General features: G+C 40.7%; 1 protein-coding gene and 1 pseudogene across 1 annotated transcript in view; one reads left to right on the top strand and one right to left on the bottom strand.

Annotated features, from left to right (window-relative positions):
- Positions 1-14,826, bottom strand: part of GPR39 (G protein-coupled receptor 39) — a 247,476-nt gene that overhangs the window by 205,622 nt on the left and 27,028 nt on the right. The gene's annotated exons all lie outside the window — the stretch shown is intronic.
- LOC143676767 (exosome complex component RRP43 pseudogene) lies at positions 12,547-13,377 on the top strand (annotated as a pseudogene).

The raw sequence follows: 14,826 nt of genomic DNA, 5'->3' as shown, positions 1-14,826 counted from the left end.
CAGATCAGGAGACAAAGGAAACAAGAGACCTTGAATAAGTCACTTCCCTTCCTGTGCCTGGTTCCCTCTATTAAAATATAGGCATTGGTAAATATATTATCTTTAGGAATCTGGTAACACGGGTGCAGATGGGGAGCCATATTCCTAGGAAGTTTTACCAGGATCACAAGGAGGGCGTTTTTGGTTAATTTTTGAACTAACTGTCCACTTTTGATCCTAAGTTTTGATATAACTCAGGGGGAGAGGGGCACCTATGATAATCACTGGCCTAGGTTTGACACCTTACACTTTGGAATGTCCTAAAGATTATAGGAGCACTGACCTCTACAATCTTAGAGACAACTATAACATAGGCTATTTCTAATGGCATTGCCTAATATCATCTAAGTTCAAGAAGGATGCTAAGCACAGATAGTTTTTGGAGGTACTGCATGTGTTATAAAGATTCCATGATTGCATATATATCATATATGATACTCACCAGGCACACAGCTACCTAATTCAGTAAGAAGAATGCCCAGGAAGAAAGTACACAAACTCAGAAACAACGAGGCAGAACTAAACCATTACAGAGATCACGGCAGAGGATGAGGATGAGGAAGAATCCATAAGCATTTATGCAGCCCCTCCCACATGGCATGATTGTGCTAGGTATTAGAGAGGAGTCAGTGGTTGCATGCTCAGAGCATGCCTCCAAATGCCCTACAATTTAAAGAAGTATAGAGACATATAAAAAGATGCTACAAGGCAAAGCATTAGATGCTACACCCAGTAAGGACTGTAAGCACAGTGGGGACTCAAAAAAGCTTTCCGGGGCATGGAATTTGACCTACTTGGAAAGCTGGGGAGGGACAAGATAGGGAAAAGAAAATGTCTGCTTTCCCAGGAAACCAGGGATGAGGAAAGAAAGGCTTTATGTTGATGAAGAAAAAGTATCCCTAAAAAAGGGTTGAGATCTTTCCCCCTTTGAATATGATAGCATAAAAGTAGGATTCATTCTTCCCTTTTCAAAAAAGTCTAAAACAAACTGAAATTCCACCTTTGCTGAAACCAGGAGACAGAGAACTTGGAAATAATAACTAAGGGAAAGACACCCAAAATAGTGGAGACATGGAGGAGAGAGAGGATATCTTCTCAGATGGAAAAGTACACTCTAAGATGAGTGTACACCCTGAAGTACATAACCGATATCACTTGTTTACAACAATAGAATTGAGCTGCAAATGCTGATCCTCTCTGGACCCTATTTTGTTCTGAGAAGCAGATAAGGATGGGCTGAATAGGGATCCACACAGACACGTGCAGAGAGCAGTCTTTTCACATGACAGGGTGCTGGGAGTTGAATCATGTCCCCAGAAGACACATTCACATCCTAAGCCCTGATCCTCTGGATGTGAACTCTCTTGTAAATGGGATCTTCAAAGACCATATTAAGATGAGGCCAAATTGAACCAGGATGGGCCTTGATCCAATATAACAGGAGTTCTTATAAGCAAGGAGATTTGGACACAGAAGTAGAAGGAGAAGCCAGAGAAGAAAATAGAAGGACACAAAATTGTCATGTTTCAGAGGCAAAGACTGAGCCACCACCGTGAGAAAACACAGTCTGCTGATACCTTGATTTTGGATCCCTAGCCTCTAAAACTGTGAAACGGTAAATTCCTGTTGTTTAAGCCAACCAGTTTGTGGAATTTGTTATAGCTACCCTGGAAACCAATATACAGGGGGAAGAGAGAGACTTTCACCTTCAACAGCTTCATAACTGCTATTCTTCATCAGATGGAGAGGAGTAAAGGCTGAAAGAACTCACAAAACAATGGAATTAAGGAAAACCTCTCCTGGTATTCAACATGGCTCAGGCCTCTCCTTGACACAAACTTCCTACAAATAGTTGGTCTAGGAAAAAGAAATCAACAAGTTCAAAACCAGATTATCAAAAGGAGTTAGTACAGACTCTACAAAAAGATATCGCAAGAAAAAATAAGAAAAAGAATGGGAAAAATAAAAACAAAGAATATTCACTACCAAAAAAAGTGAGTAAATACTCTGCCACAGATTTTTAATTTAATGAAGCACTCATCCATCTGCAAAAAAAAAAAATAAATAAACATGATAAAACATATATAAGAGCTCAGGAAATTTACAGCAAGACACAAAAGAACTTGAAACATGAGCTAACAGAAATCTGGAAAGAAGTGAAATAAAAAAAATAAAACCACTATATAAACAAAGGCATAACTGAAAGCAGCAAAAAAGAAAACAAAATTGCCACGAATACAATGAGGGATAGAGAAGGCAAGAATATGACAAATGAGAAAAAATAAAATGGAAATAAATGAAGAGTTTAAAGGGATTAGAGATTAAATGACAGGTAAAGGATGACTGGCAAAGGACATAAAAATATATTTAAAGAAATAATTCAATAAATCTTCCAAGAAATACAAAGCATAGACTGCATGGAAGGTGACAGAGTATCCAAGAAAAAAAATATTGACAACCATCTTCTAGTAAATCTATGAGACTTCAAAAATGAAGATGGAATCTGTGCTGGTTGAAAGTGTTGCATACCCCAGAAAAGCCATTGTCCCTTTAATCCTAATTCAATATTGTTCAGGATGGAACCTTTGATTAGCTAGTTTCATGGAGAATGACCCACTCAATTGTGGGTATGACCTTTTGATTGTATGGAGATGTGACTTTGCTCATTCAAGTTGGGTCTTGCCTATCATTTAAAAGGGGAAATATTTTGGAGAGAGCACAGGGCTGATACAGAGAGGTTTGGAGATGTAGAAAGAAAACACCCCTAAGGATGCTATTTGAAACTAGAAGCTAACTGCATGCCTTTCCAGCAGAAGGAGGGGTTTCAGACCCATTGGCCTTTCTTGATCAAGCTATCTCTTCCTGGATGCCTTAGTTTGGACATTTGTATGGCCTTGGAACTTTAACTTGTAACTCAATAAACTTGCTTTTTAAAAGCAATTCCACTTCTGGTATATTGCATTCTGGCAGCTTTTAGCAAACTAAAACAGAATCCTTTGAGCAGTCAAGTACCCTTGCTTATGTTGGGGGAGAGGAAACAGGTAGGCTTCTGATTTTACCAATGTATCCTTTACTATTAGAAGACAATGAGGTAATACATTTTATACTTGTCATTAAGGTAAAAAAAAACTCACTTGAAAATTTTATATCCAGCAAAACTATCACTCATTATAGAGATAACAAACCAATAGTTTGAACATACAAGAATTGAAGGCATTATGTTCCCAGGAGCCCATTTTATGAAACTATTAGAGGACAAATTTTTCATCAGCTCCAGAGATGAATGAATAATAACAGCAAAAATCTAGTGGGGAGCACTGAATTATTTAAACATAGGATTAAAACAAACAACTTGGGCTTCATGATTAAAAATGGGTTGCAAATATTATAAACCCTGACAATGTGGATCTAATATAGCAAGCACTAGAAGGGAATGAGAAGAAGGTATGGTATTCCTGATTTTCTATAGCTGGGAATCAAATGATAGCATTTAAAGCTGATACATGTATTATTCACAATATGATAGTTACTCTAAGAAAAATAATATAACCAACTGAAATATAGTGGAGGATGAAAGATGTTAATCTGCCAGCTTTTCTCCCCTGTAGGTTGCTCTTAGACCTATTTCATAAAATAACCCCTTACTTTACTTGATGTTGCCCCAGATACCGACAGCATATACCTACCCACCCACTCATTCATTCAGCAAACATTTATTGAGCACCCAAATATGTGCCAGGTACCACTCAAGGCACTGAGAATAGAGCAGTCAACAAAATGAACAAGATCCCTGCCATCACAGAGCTTATATTCTACTGGGGGAGATGTATCACAAACAAGTAACTATACAGTTTAATGGCAAGAAGTGATAAATACTATGAAGAACATAGCAGGGAGGGGATAAAGTGTAACTGAGGGGAGGTAGGGGATGTCAGAGGCAAGAACGAGAGGACAGATGAGCCATACAAGTATCTGAAGGGGAAGCACGTCAGGTAGCTGGACTCTCGAGAGCAAAGACTTGGAGGCAGAAAAGAACGTAGCAAGAATATACACCAGTTAGAATATGGGCAGCCTGGTCTCCCTGTCCACATTTAAGAGGCCTTATACTCACCTCTGTATGTTTGAATTCTCCCTTCCAAATACACACCCTCCGTAGTGACAATCTGCTCCTGGCTTACCCACAGCCCCACTCTTGGAGACAGCATCCTGGACCCATCCATCCCTCACAGTCTCTGTACAAACTGACCAGGGCAGTTCCTGATCTCACCAGTCCTTTCCCTTTGGCCCCTACTGGCGTGCCTAGAAAAAGGTGGCAACTGGATGGAAAGTTGAAGAAAATCAAGCATATAAGGTAAATAGAGTCAGGTTCCTAAGGAAACCTTAGCTGCCTTTCACCAAGTTGGTTCTAGAATATTTTATAGGCAAACTGGAAATTTAACCCTGCATTCTGCTGGAGCTGTTTGAAGCCTTGGAACCCAGGATTCCAATTAAAAGGATGGTTGGGCAGGCTACGGTGGCTCGGAAGGCAGAGTTCTTGCCTGCCATGTGGGAAACCTGGGTTCAATTTCCCGTGCCTGCCCATGCAAAAAAAAAAGGAAATGGTTGTCCCTGTTATTCATCTGATGTTAGCTCAGCTGGCTGGCAGAGCAGAGGGAAGAAGTTCAAACACAGCACAGATTGCTTTCTTGTCTCACTTCAGTATCAATTCCCTAGGTACTTACTAGTGCCCAGCATTCTGGCTGGGACTTCAGAGGGTATAGGAGAAGGAAACAGGGAAGGAGCAATAAACAATTACTGAGAAGCTGCCATGTGTCCGGCCCTGGGCTAGGGGCTTTTCATGTGCTTTTTTGGTGAACTTTTACAAATCCCAGGCAAAGGGAATAATAATGCATGTAAGAAAACAGGAATTCAGAAGGTTAATGATGAATCCACTGCACTGATCTCGGGCAGAGCTCCTATAATCAAGCGTCCACTAAAAAGTAGGTGTTAGTAGAAGCAGAGGTCTCTCCCACTCACTTCTGGATTCTGTGAGACTCAGCGGTGAGGGGATGACAGCAGAAGCACTCTGTTGGCCGCCATCTGCTTTGCATCAATTCAAGGCTGATCAGGGAGGAAGGGCTGAGCAGACACGTTTATAATTATGGGACAGAGGGGCTCCATGCAGACACCTTCCAGTTCGCTTAGATTACAGCACACCCCACACAAACCTCAGACCCAGACTGTCACATCAGACCTTCTTTAGCCACGCTAGGGCCTGGGCTCTGACCAGAAGGAGAATGGAACTAACAAAGAGCAGAGGTGGCCCTAAGGGCCTAATGACCCAGAGCTGCCTGCAGCAAGGTGATAGACCAAATTCTATCATCTACCCTCTCTACCCGCCTTCTCTCTTTCCCAAGCTCTCTGACTCAGGCCAGCCACTTATGCCCTAAAGCTTTTTAAAGGCCTCTTACAGAAGCCCATATAACATGAGACTAAATATATAACAAAGACTAAATCAAGGAATACCAGAAGGTTAGGGAGACAAGAGAGGTAGGAATATGGCAAGAGAAAGAAGTAAGACTACATTGGGTCCCTGGGAGGGGAAAGAAAATAAAATTCCAAGGTTCTTTTATGTTTCAGGCAGAAAGCAGACAGAAAGTGATGATAAATGTCAAACATCCAGGCCAGCTAAAAAACACATACACACAAAAAATTTCTGTGCTTCGTTAAAAACACACTTGCTCTCAGTTCAACTGAGGAACAAAGATGATGAGAGCTTAAGTGGAATATTTTTGAAAAGTACAAATAACAACCACAAAAAAAAAGGTAGGGGGTGGGGGGTGGGTGCTGGGTGCTGATGTGAATCCCTCGAATCCAAGATAACCAAATGAAAATTCAAACAGCTCTATTAAAGAAGTGGGCACCAGGGCCCAATTTTTTGCTGGGGAAGGAGGTTATTTGCAGAAACCTTGCAGCGCACTGATGACAGCTCCAGCTGGCACTCACCTGCTATTACTCAGAAACTCAATCACTTATTTTGACTATTCTCCAATGCTCAAATCAGGCTGCAAGTAGGGTTTAATACCATCTGCAGTGATATTTGAAAAGCGGCAGTTTGCAAACACCCTGCAGGATTGTTGCAGGGAGCCGACTGGGAGAGGCAAAGTTCCTACACACTCCCCCCCATAATTTGCATCAAACCATGCAACAAGGGGCTGACCTCTTATTTCATCAGGGGAGGGTCTCAAAGAGGGGCCTGAGGAGGCACTCTCTGGACAGAAGGGAAGAAAAACCAATTTCAGAATACTTAGAGATTTAGCCACACGATTAAAGAAAGGAATGATTCTTACAGTATACTTAGAGGTGAGTTGGTGGCATTTGGCATGAATTGGAAGATGCATTACAGTGCTCTGACTTAATGAAATATGAAATAAAGTGTCCTGAGGTTATTAGGCATTTTCATCTGGATAAATATCGAGAGGAAGACGTGACAGTGACAAGGAAGAGAGCCTCACCGTGTCACTGAATTGCAGCAAATCTGGGATTAGCTATGAGTTAGGACAGAAAGTCACAACACCCACTTGCTTTGAACAACTCCCTAGAGATCAGCCCTCAGCAACCTGCCAACAAACCTCATCTCCTCCATGGAGCACATGTTTGGAGGAGGAAAAACATCTTTTCTCAAGCAGCTGGCAATCTAAGAGGGCACACATCAGGCATAGTTTCAGGTGAGTATTATAATACAAGCCTTTTGAGAAATGTGTGAACGTGGGTGGGTCAGGCCAGCAGTACAGGAGCTCTGCAAGACCCACAATGGGAAGCAGGCTTCAGCAAGAATGGCAGTCAAGAAGGAAAGGAATATCAATTCTAGTTTGCTAGCTGCCAGAATGCAACACACCAGAGACGGATTGACTTTCAATAAAAGGGGATTTATTTAGTTAATGTATAGTTCTTCAGAGGAAAGGCAGCTAATTCTCAACTGAGATTCTTTCTTACATGGGAAGGCACAGGGCTATCTCTGCTGGCCTTCTCTGCAAGCCTCTGGGTTCCAACAACTTTCCCCGGGATGATTCCTTTCTACATCTCCAAAAGCCTGGGCTGAGCTGCGAGTGCTGAGATGAGGTATGCTGAGCTGCTTGGGCTGTACTACGTTGAGCTCTCTCATTTAAGCATCCAGCCAATTAAATCAAACATCATTCATTGCATCAGGCAGGCCTCCTAGCCGACTGCAGATGTAATCAGCTACAGATGAGGTTCACATACCATTGGCTCATATCCACAGCAATAGAACTAGGTGCCTTCACCTAGCCAAGTTGACACCTGAATCTAACTACCACAGGGTGTGTTTAAATAACAAAGCACCACTGCAAAGGTCACTTTGCTTCTCTATATTCCCAGTAGATTTGGTTTCTGTTCCTAAAAAAAAAAAACTCTTACCTCCTTGGCAGTGGACAAACTTAGCCTTTGTCTTAAAGTTTTTTCTTTAAATTATGTGTATCTTTGTATCAATGGAATGCAGATGAGCAGGACATAGGGATGCCAGTAAATACTTAATGAATGACTGGAGAGATGGGATGGGGAATGAGAACTAGGGTTTGGAGATATGGTTGGAGGTTACTGTAATAGGCTCCCTATTCAGGTAATCAACAATTTATGATCAAAGCTGTAAGATCAGCACCTCCAGGACCCAGGCCACACAATGCTTTATCTGTTTCATGGGCTCACTTTGTCTGCTCCCCTCCATCCACCCCTTGGGACAATCACCCCTATGATTACTTTCCTTATATGTGGAATTTATGTTCAAGCCTGTTTTAGTTTGCTAAAGCTTCAGGAATATAATATACCGGAAATGGAATGGTTTTTAAAATGGGAATTTATTAAGTTACAAGTTTACAGTTCTAAGGCCATAAAAAATGTCCAAACTAAGTCATCCAGGGAAAGATAACTTGACTCAAGAAAGGCTGATGGGTCTGAAACACCTCTTGTCAGCTGGGAAGGCACATGGAGATGTCTGCTAGCTTTCTCTACAGGTTTCTGTTTTCAAAGGACTTCCTTGGGTATGTTTTCCTTCTGCATTTCCAAAAGTGTCTGGCTGTGTGAGTTCTGAAGCTTTTTTCCAAAATGGTTCCCTTTAAAGGACTCGAGTAAACAACCTCACTTTGAATGGGTAGAGACACATCTCCATGGAAACCACTGAATCAAAATGTCCCACCCACAGCTGAGTGGGTCCCATCTCCATGGAAACAACTCAATAAAAAAGATCCCACCAAAAAATATTGAATGAAGATTAAAGAACATGGCTTTTCTGAGGTACACAATAGTTTCAAATTGGTACAAGACCTAATCACATTGTTTGGGATCTCTGTAGTATTTCACATGCTGCCTCTGTATCTTAAAAGAACACCTGTCCACCCCCAACCCCCACCTCCATCCCCGCCGCCTCTTCCAGTCCAACCCCTCCTCCCCCACCTCCACTCTGTACCCTCTTCCTTTTCTTCCCCTCATACTCAGCCTTGGCAGAATGTGATCCAGAAAACCTTCCCAGGGAGAGGCACAAAACCCTTTCTGTGGAGAAATCCTGGCATCATTTATCATAAACATCAAGAAACAGGGATTTTCACTGACTTTGCTCTCTCCTATATCCCTGACACTTAATATAATCCCCAGCCCAAAGAAGCTCAATATTAGCTGAATGAATAAATGTTCCCACAGCACTTCATCCATAACAGTTTTAATGGTTTCTGTGCTGAATTATAACAGCTGGTTTATATGAGTGTCTGTCTGTCCATCTTCCCCATTAAAATACAGGGGCATAAAAGACAGAGACCATTTCCTAACGTACTGCTACATCTGAAGCCAGTGCAGGATGGATGAATGAAAGGGTAAATGTGAAAGGGTAGATGTAGGGTGCCCCGGCACTGTGCTGGGCACTGAGTACAGATTCTCAATAAAAATGAATTTTCTGCTCCAGCCTAGACATCTCTATAGCAATTAGGAGAGTTTTTTTTTTTTTATGTGACTTGAAAATCCACTTTAATCTATTAACTTTCCCTTCCTTGTTATTTTAAACTTGCCACATGCCTCTTTGATGAGTCATATCTCTGCTCTGCTCTCCCCATCTCACCTTTTCTCAATACATCCCCCAGCCCCACCCTGAGCATTCCTGGCTTGCTGTCCCTCCCCCAAACTTCCCATGTTGACTCTTGGGGCTGGATGAATTCCTGTGAGAGGGGGGCTACCCAGAGACAATGCATTTACTCTTGAGGCTCCCCACTGACTTTCATGTCCCATCAACCCAGGGGACCTTCCCTCGACCTGAGAAAGCACCAGCAGGGACTGCTTCTAACCCTCCTGTGTTTCTAGAAGGCATGTCATCCTTCCCCCATAGGGTCAGTCTTGCATTGGAGAGTTACATTTCAAGATTCTTCTGAGAACAAATTAGTGAAAAATGAAGCATAGGTATGACCAACAACTTGTCATAAAAGCAAAGACACAACTATAAATCCCTGTATACAGTTTAAAAGCCTCATAAAACAATGAAAGAAAAGACCTAGAAAGCAGGCATAAATGTCCTCTACACATGAATGATAAGGGGTTCCATAGAACTGGGTTCTTTAACCCTAAGTGTAAATCTATTATATCACAAAATTTGACCTTAAATAAATGTTAACTTTATACTTCAGCAATTAGTTAAATCTTTAATTACAAAGTCATTTTACTAGGCTCGTTGAGATTAGTAGGGGTTTTAAGGTATGATTTGGATGACACAGGAATAATGAAAACCCAAAGCTATCTAAAGATTAACTAGTGCTTTCATTTGCTCTCAAATTTCCGTGTAACAAAAAATTGATGGCAAAACATTTAAAATTAAAAAGCACAATACGAATAATATATTCATGCTAATTGGAACTACACAATTATGTATGTATAGATGTATACATACATACAGGTGAGTCGGCCAATATGTAACAATGAAAACAGTTATGTCAGGATGGTGGATCACAAATTATTTGACTGTTTTTTAATTTTAAAAATCTTTAATACCTTTCTTCAATTTCATAAAGGGGGATTGGGGAGAGGATGGGCAAAAGAAGACTTGATTCACCTAAAAGTTGTGTGCAAGTCACCCAGTGATCAGTAAACAGGCACTGCTTGGAACAGGGCACACACTCAGAGACTTTTTTTTTTCCTTCATAAGGACAGACCCAATATTTGTCTGCTGGATCATCTCCGGTGTTCTGTTCATTCAAATCTGGAAGGACCGCCACACTCTGCATGAAATTACAGCAAAGTCAAAGGAAGCAGGACTTGCTAAACCATTCTCTCCTCCACAGCTCTTGTAGGGGCAGCTCAGAGCACCTCATTAATGGTGAGCTATTAAACAATTACACAGTCATTAGCACCAAGTTTTCAAAGGTGCCTTCAAAACCCTATATTGGTTTGATAAAGCTGCCACAAGGCAAAATATCAGAAATGGATTGACTTTTACAATGGAGATTTATTAACTTACAATTTACAGTTCTTAGGCTGTGTGAAAATGTCCCAATTAAGGCATCAATAAGATGATACTTGAACTCTGAAGGCAGGTTGCGGGCATCTGGAGCACCTCTGTCCCATGGGAAGGCACATGGCAGCTGTCGGCTGGTGCTTCGCTTCATTTCATTGCTTTCAGCTTCTGGTTTCAGTGGCCTCCTCTGTGAGCTTCCCTGGGTGTGTCCTAGTCTCTCAGCTTCTTTAGGGCTTTTCCCTTTGTCTTTTATTCTCTCATGAAGGACTCCAGTAAAGGGATTAAGACCCACCTTGAATGGACTGGGTCACATCTCAATTGAAATAACCTAAACAAAAGGTCCCACTCACTGCAGGTCTGCCTCACAGGAATGCATTAAAAGAAATGGCCTTTTCTGGGATATATAACAGCTTTAAACCAATATAATACCCTCTTCAGTGAATTCTACAAGTAGGTATGATCCAGCCTCAGGGCTCATGGATGAATGAGAATGCAATGGAGTTGAATCTCATAATACTAAACACCAGTCACTTTACAGAATTCAACAATTTGCTGCTGAGACTAGGGAATCATTGAACAGTTTGGGTGATTCTGCCTGGGAAACCCACCCCTTACACTGGTGAATCCAGAGCAAGAGCACAAAGGGCGGCCCATCTAAGTATTTCAAAGTTACAAGCTGTGCCAATTTGAAAGGATTATGTTCCCTAGAAAAGCCATGTTTTAATCCTGATCTATCTTCATGGAAGCAGCCATTTATTTTAATCCCTATCAAGCACTGCAGTTTGGGAATTTGATTAGATTACCTCCACGGGGATATGACTCGCACAGTTGTGGGTATTAGCCTTGGATTAGAGGGAGATGTGACGCCACACATTCCAGGTGGATCTTGATTAGTTTACTGGAATCCTTTATGTATTAGTTAGGGTTCTCTAGAGAAACAGAATCAACAGGGAACACTTGCAAATATAAAATTTATGAAATTGTCTCACGTGACCGTAGGAACGTAGAGTCCAAAATCCACAGGGCAGGCTGCGAAGCCGATGACTCCAATGGATGGCCTGGATGAACTCCACAGGAGAGGCTCACCAGCCAAAGCAGGAATGGAACCTGTCTCCTCTGAGTCCTCCTTAAAAAGCTTCCCATGATTGCATTTAGCATTACTAATTGCAGAAGACACTCCCCTTTGGCTGATTACAAATGGAATCAGCTGTGGATGTAGCTGACGTGCTCATGACCTAATCCTATGAAATGTCCTCATTGCAACAGACAGGCCAGTGCTTGCCCAATCAGATGAACAGGTACCACAACTTGGCCAAGTTGACACCTGTCCCTAACCATGACACTTTAAAAGAGGAAATATTTTGGAGAAAGCTTCACAGCAAGGAGAACCATAAGAGCCCATGCAGTCAGAGACCTTTGGAGATGAAGAAGTAAAACGCCCCAGGGGAGCTTCATGAAACAAACTGCCCAGAGAGAAAGTTAGCAGATGTTGCCATATTTGCCATTTGCCTTTATATTTGCAAGAGAAACCCTGAACTTCATTGGCCTTCTGGAACCAAGGTATCTTTCCCTGGGTGCCTTAGATTGGACATTTCTATAACATTCCTTTAACTGGGACATTTTCATGGCCTTAGAACTGTAAACTTGCAACTTTAAAGATTCCTCATTTTAAAAAGCCATTCCATTTCTGGTATATTGCATTCCAGCCGCTACCAAACTAGAACACAAATCAAGATAACAAGCTTTTGGATAAAAAATATTCTATCCTCCTTCTTGATAAATATCGCTTCATAATGACAAAATTTTAAAATAAATATACGGTTATGGTTTTTATAGAACTCAAAGTTGCAAAACGTCAGACAAATGAATTTACTCATCATCGCACACATCTGGGTATTCTCTTAACACTCCAGCAATGCTTGGATGAGGGCTATAATAAAAGCACTCATAAAAAACAATAAGAAGATGGCGGCAGGCTTCAAGTGAGTGTGAGCTGCCGCGGGCGGTGTTATCTTCCCTGAACTGTGGAACCTCTGGAGTATTACAGGAGATTTTTGAAAGAGAACTGCCGTCCTGATGGAAGAGAACTTGGTGAATTCAGAACCACCACTGTCAGCATAGGTTCGATTAGTACTGCAGATGGTTCTGCTTTAGTGAAGCTGGGAAATACTACAGTAATATGTGAAATTAAAGCAGAATTTGCAGCACCTCCAGCAGATGCCCCTGATAAAGGATATGTTGTTCCCAACGTGGATCTCCCACCACTGTGTTCTTCGAGATTTCGATCTGGACCTCCTGGCGAAGAGGCCCAAGTGGCTAGCCAGTTCATCGCAGATGTCATTGAAAATTCACAGATAATTCAGAAAGAGGACTTATGCATTACTCAAGGAAAGCTCGCTTGGGTTCTATACTGTGATCTCATTTGCCTCGACTATGATGGAAACATTTTAGATGCCTGTACCTTTGCATTGTTAACTGCTTTTAAAGATGTACAGTTGCCTGAAGTTACTATAAATGAAGAAACTGCCTTAGCAGAAGTTAATTTAAAGAAGAAAAGTCATTTGGATATTAAAACTCATCCGGTTGCAACGTCCTTTGCCATATTTGATGACACTTTACTCATAGTTGACCCTACTGGAGAGGAGGAACATTTGGCCACTGGGACCTTAACGGTAGTAATGGATGAAGAGGGCAGACTGTGTTGTCTTCACAAACCAGGTGGAAGTGGGCTGACTGGAGCTAAACTTCAGGACTGTATGAGCCGAGCAGTTACAAGACATAGAGAAGTGAAAAAACTGATGGATGAAGTAATTCAGAGTATGAAACCCAAATAAACCACCACATTTTCAAAACAGATTTGCAAGAATTGTATTTGTTACACTGTGCACAAATCTTTTATACTAAATAAATATTAAAACTATATTCTTCTGAAAGATGTTTCTAGTAGTTCTTAGATCACTTCCGTATGTATTATATACAGTGAAACCATTTTTAAAAGCAATAATGTAGGCAAACCAACTCTAGTTCCTTAAACCATTTCCCTGTTTTTATTTCAAAAATCGTAGGGTTGTGCTTCTGTATAAAGTCTGTACATCTAGCAATGTAAAATACTGAAACATTTTTAAAAAACAAAAAGTAAAAACTCAGAAAAAAAAAACAATAAATAATTCATAAAAAATGTATATTTGATCATAGACTTTCTCACCTTCATTTGAGCAAAATTGCTAGATATACTGTTAAAAATTAAGTTTTAACATCATGTGTATTCCATTGACAGTAATGATCTATGGGACTATAAATTAAAATGTCATTATATTTAATGTTCAAAATTTGAACATACTTTCATCAAAATGTAAATTACAGTCAATATTAAAATTTATATTTAAATCAAAAGGCAAAACATGAATTATATAGAAAATGTACCGACAAATGAAATCGGATTTCAACAAAGCTCATTTTAAACTTATTTTTTAATTAAAAGCCTACTAATATTTTTAAAAGATTAGTAGTATTCAATGCCCTTCTAGTTGCCAAAGAACCAAAGTCATCTAAAACTATACAGAGTCAAAAGTAATGTAAAATTTTTAATATTGAAAAATGTTCCTTAGCCGCCATGTGCAACAGTGGAAATTCACGAGTACCTCTGGACACAAATTGAAGGAAAAAAAGAGAAGAAAATGGGCGCTCAGCACTCTTGGGAAACCATACTCCATTATGCACAAAGCTATTGCATTCATCCTATCTGAGAGAAAGAATATGACAGATAATTAATTTATATTTTCCTCTTACCTAAGCAATTCTGCCACTCAAATCTTCCCTGCTCTCCAAAGCACTGTCTGACTTGCCTTTTGCAGCTGCATAACCCAGAGACCTCAGAGGAATCAGAAGCCATCATCTTTTGTTTCAAGGATAAAAGGCAAGAAATTTGGGGAGGCATTGCCTGTTAATTGCAAAATCAGGAGAGTAGATGTGCAGTTATGGGCCATGAACCAGATCCCAAGTGATAAAGACATCTGTGTGTTCTTTGTCAATAAGCATGTCCTTTGAAAGGACAGGGGACTGGGGCCATCGCGCCCTAATGTAAGGATGGGACAGGCAGATCTCCATGTCACTCGATGAATCTAGGAGTGAATCTGAGATGGGACCTGGGCATCTATAGTTGTCTCGATGGGTTGCAGCCTCTTAGAGAGTGAATAAATTGCCACTCGGTCAGCCATTTTAGTATTTAAAGATTTGTATTTCTATATTTCATGGCCCCAACTATTTCACCTGGTTTCCAACTAAACAATCACATGATCTGT

The sequence above is a fragment of the Tamandua tetradactyla genome, chromosome 3 (assembly GCF_023851605.1).
Source record: "Tamandua tetradactyla isolate mTamTet1 chromosome 3, mTamTet1.pri, whole genome shotgun sequence".
Classification (NCBI taxonomy): domain Eukaryota; kingdom Metazoa; phylum Chordata; class Mammalia; order Pilosa; family Myrmecophagidae; genus Tamandua; species Tamandua tetradactyla.
The sequence above is the reverse complement of the archived record's forward strand: the minus strand, read 5'-3'. Positions and strand labels throughout refer to the sequence as shown.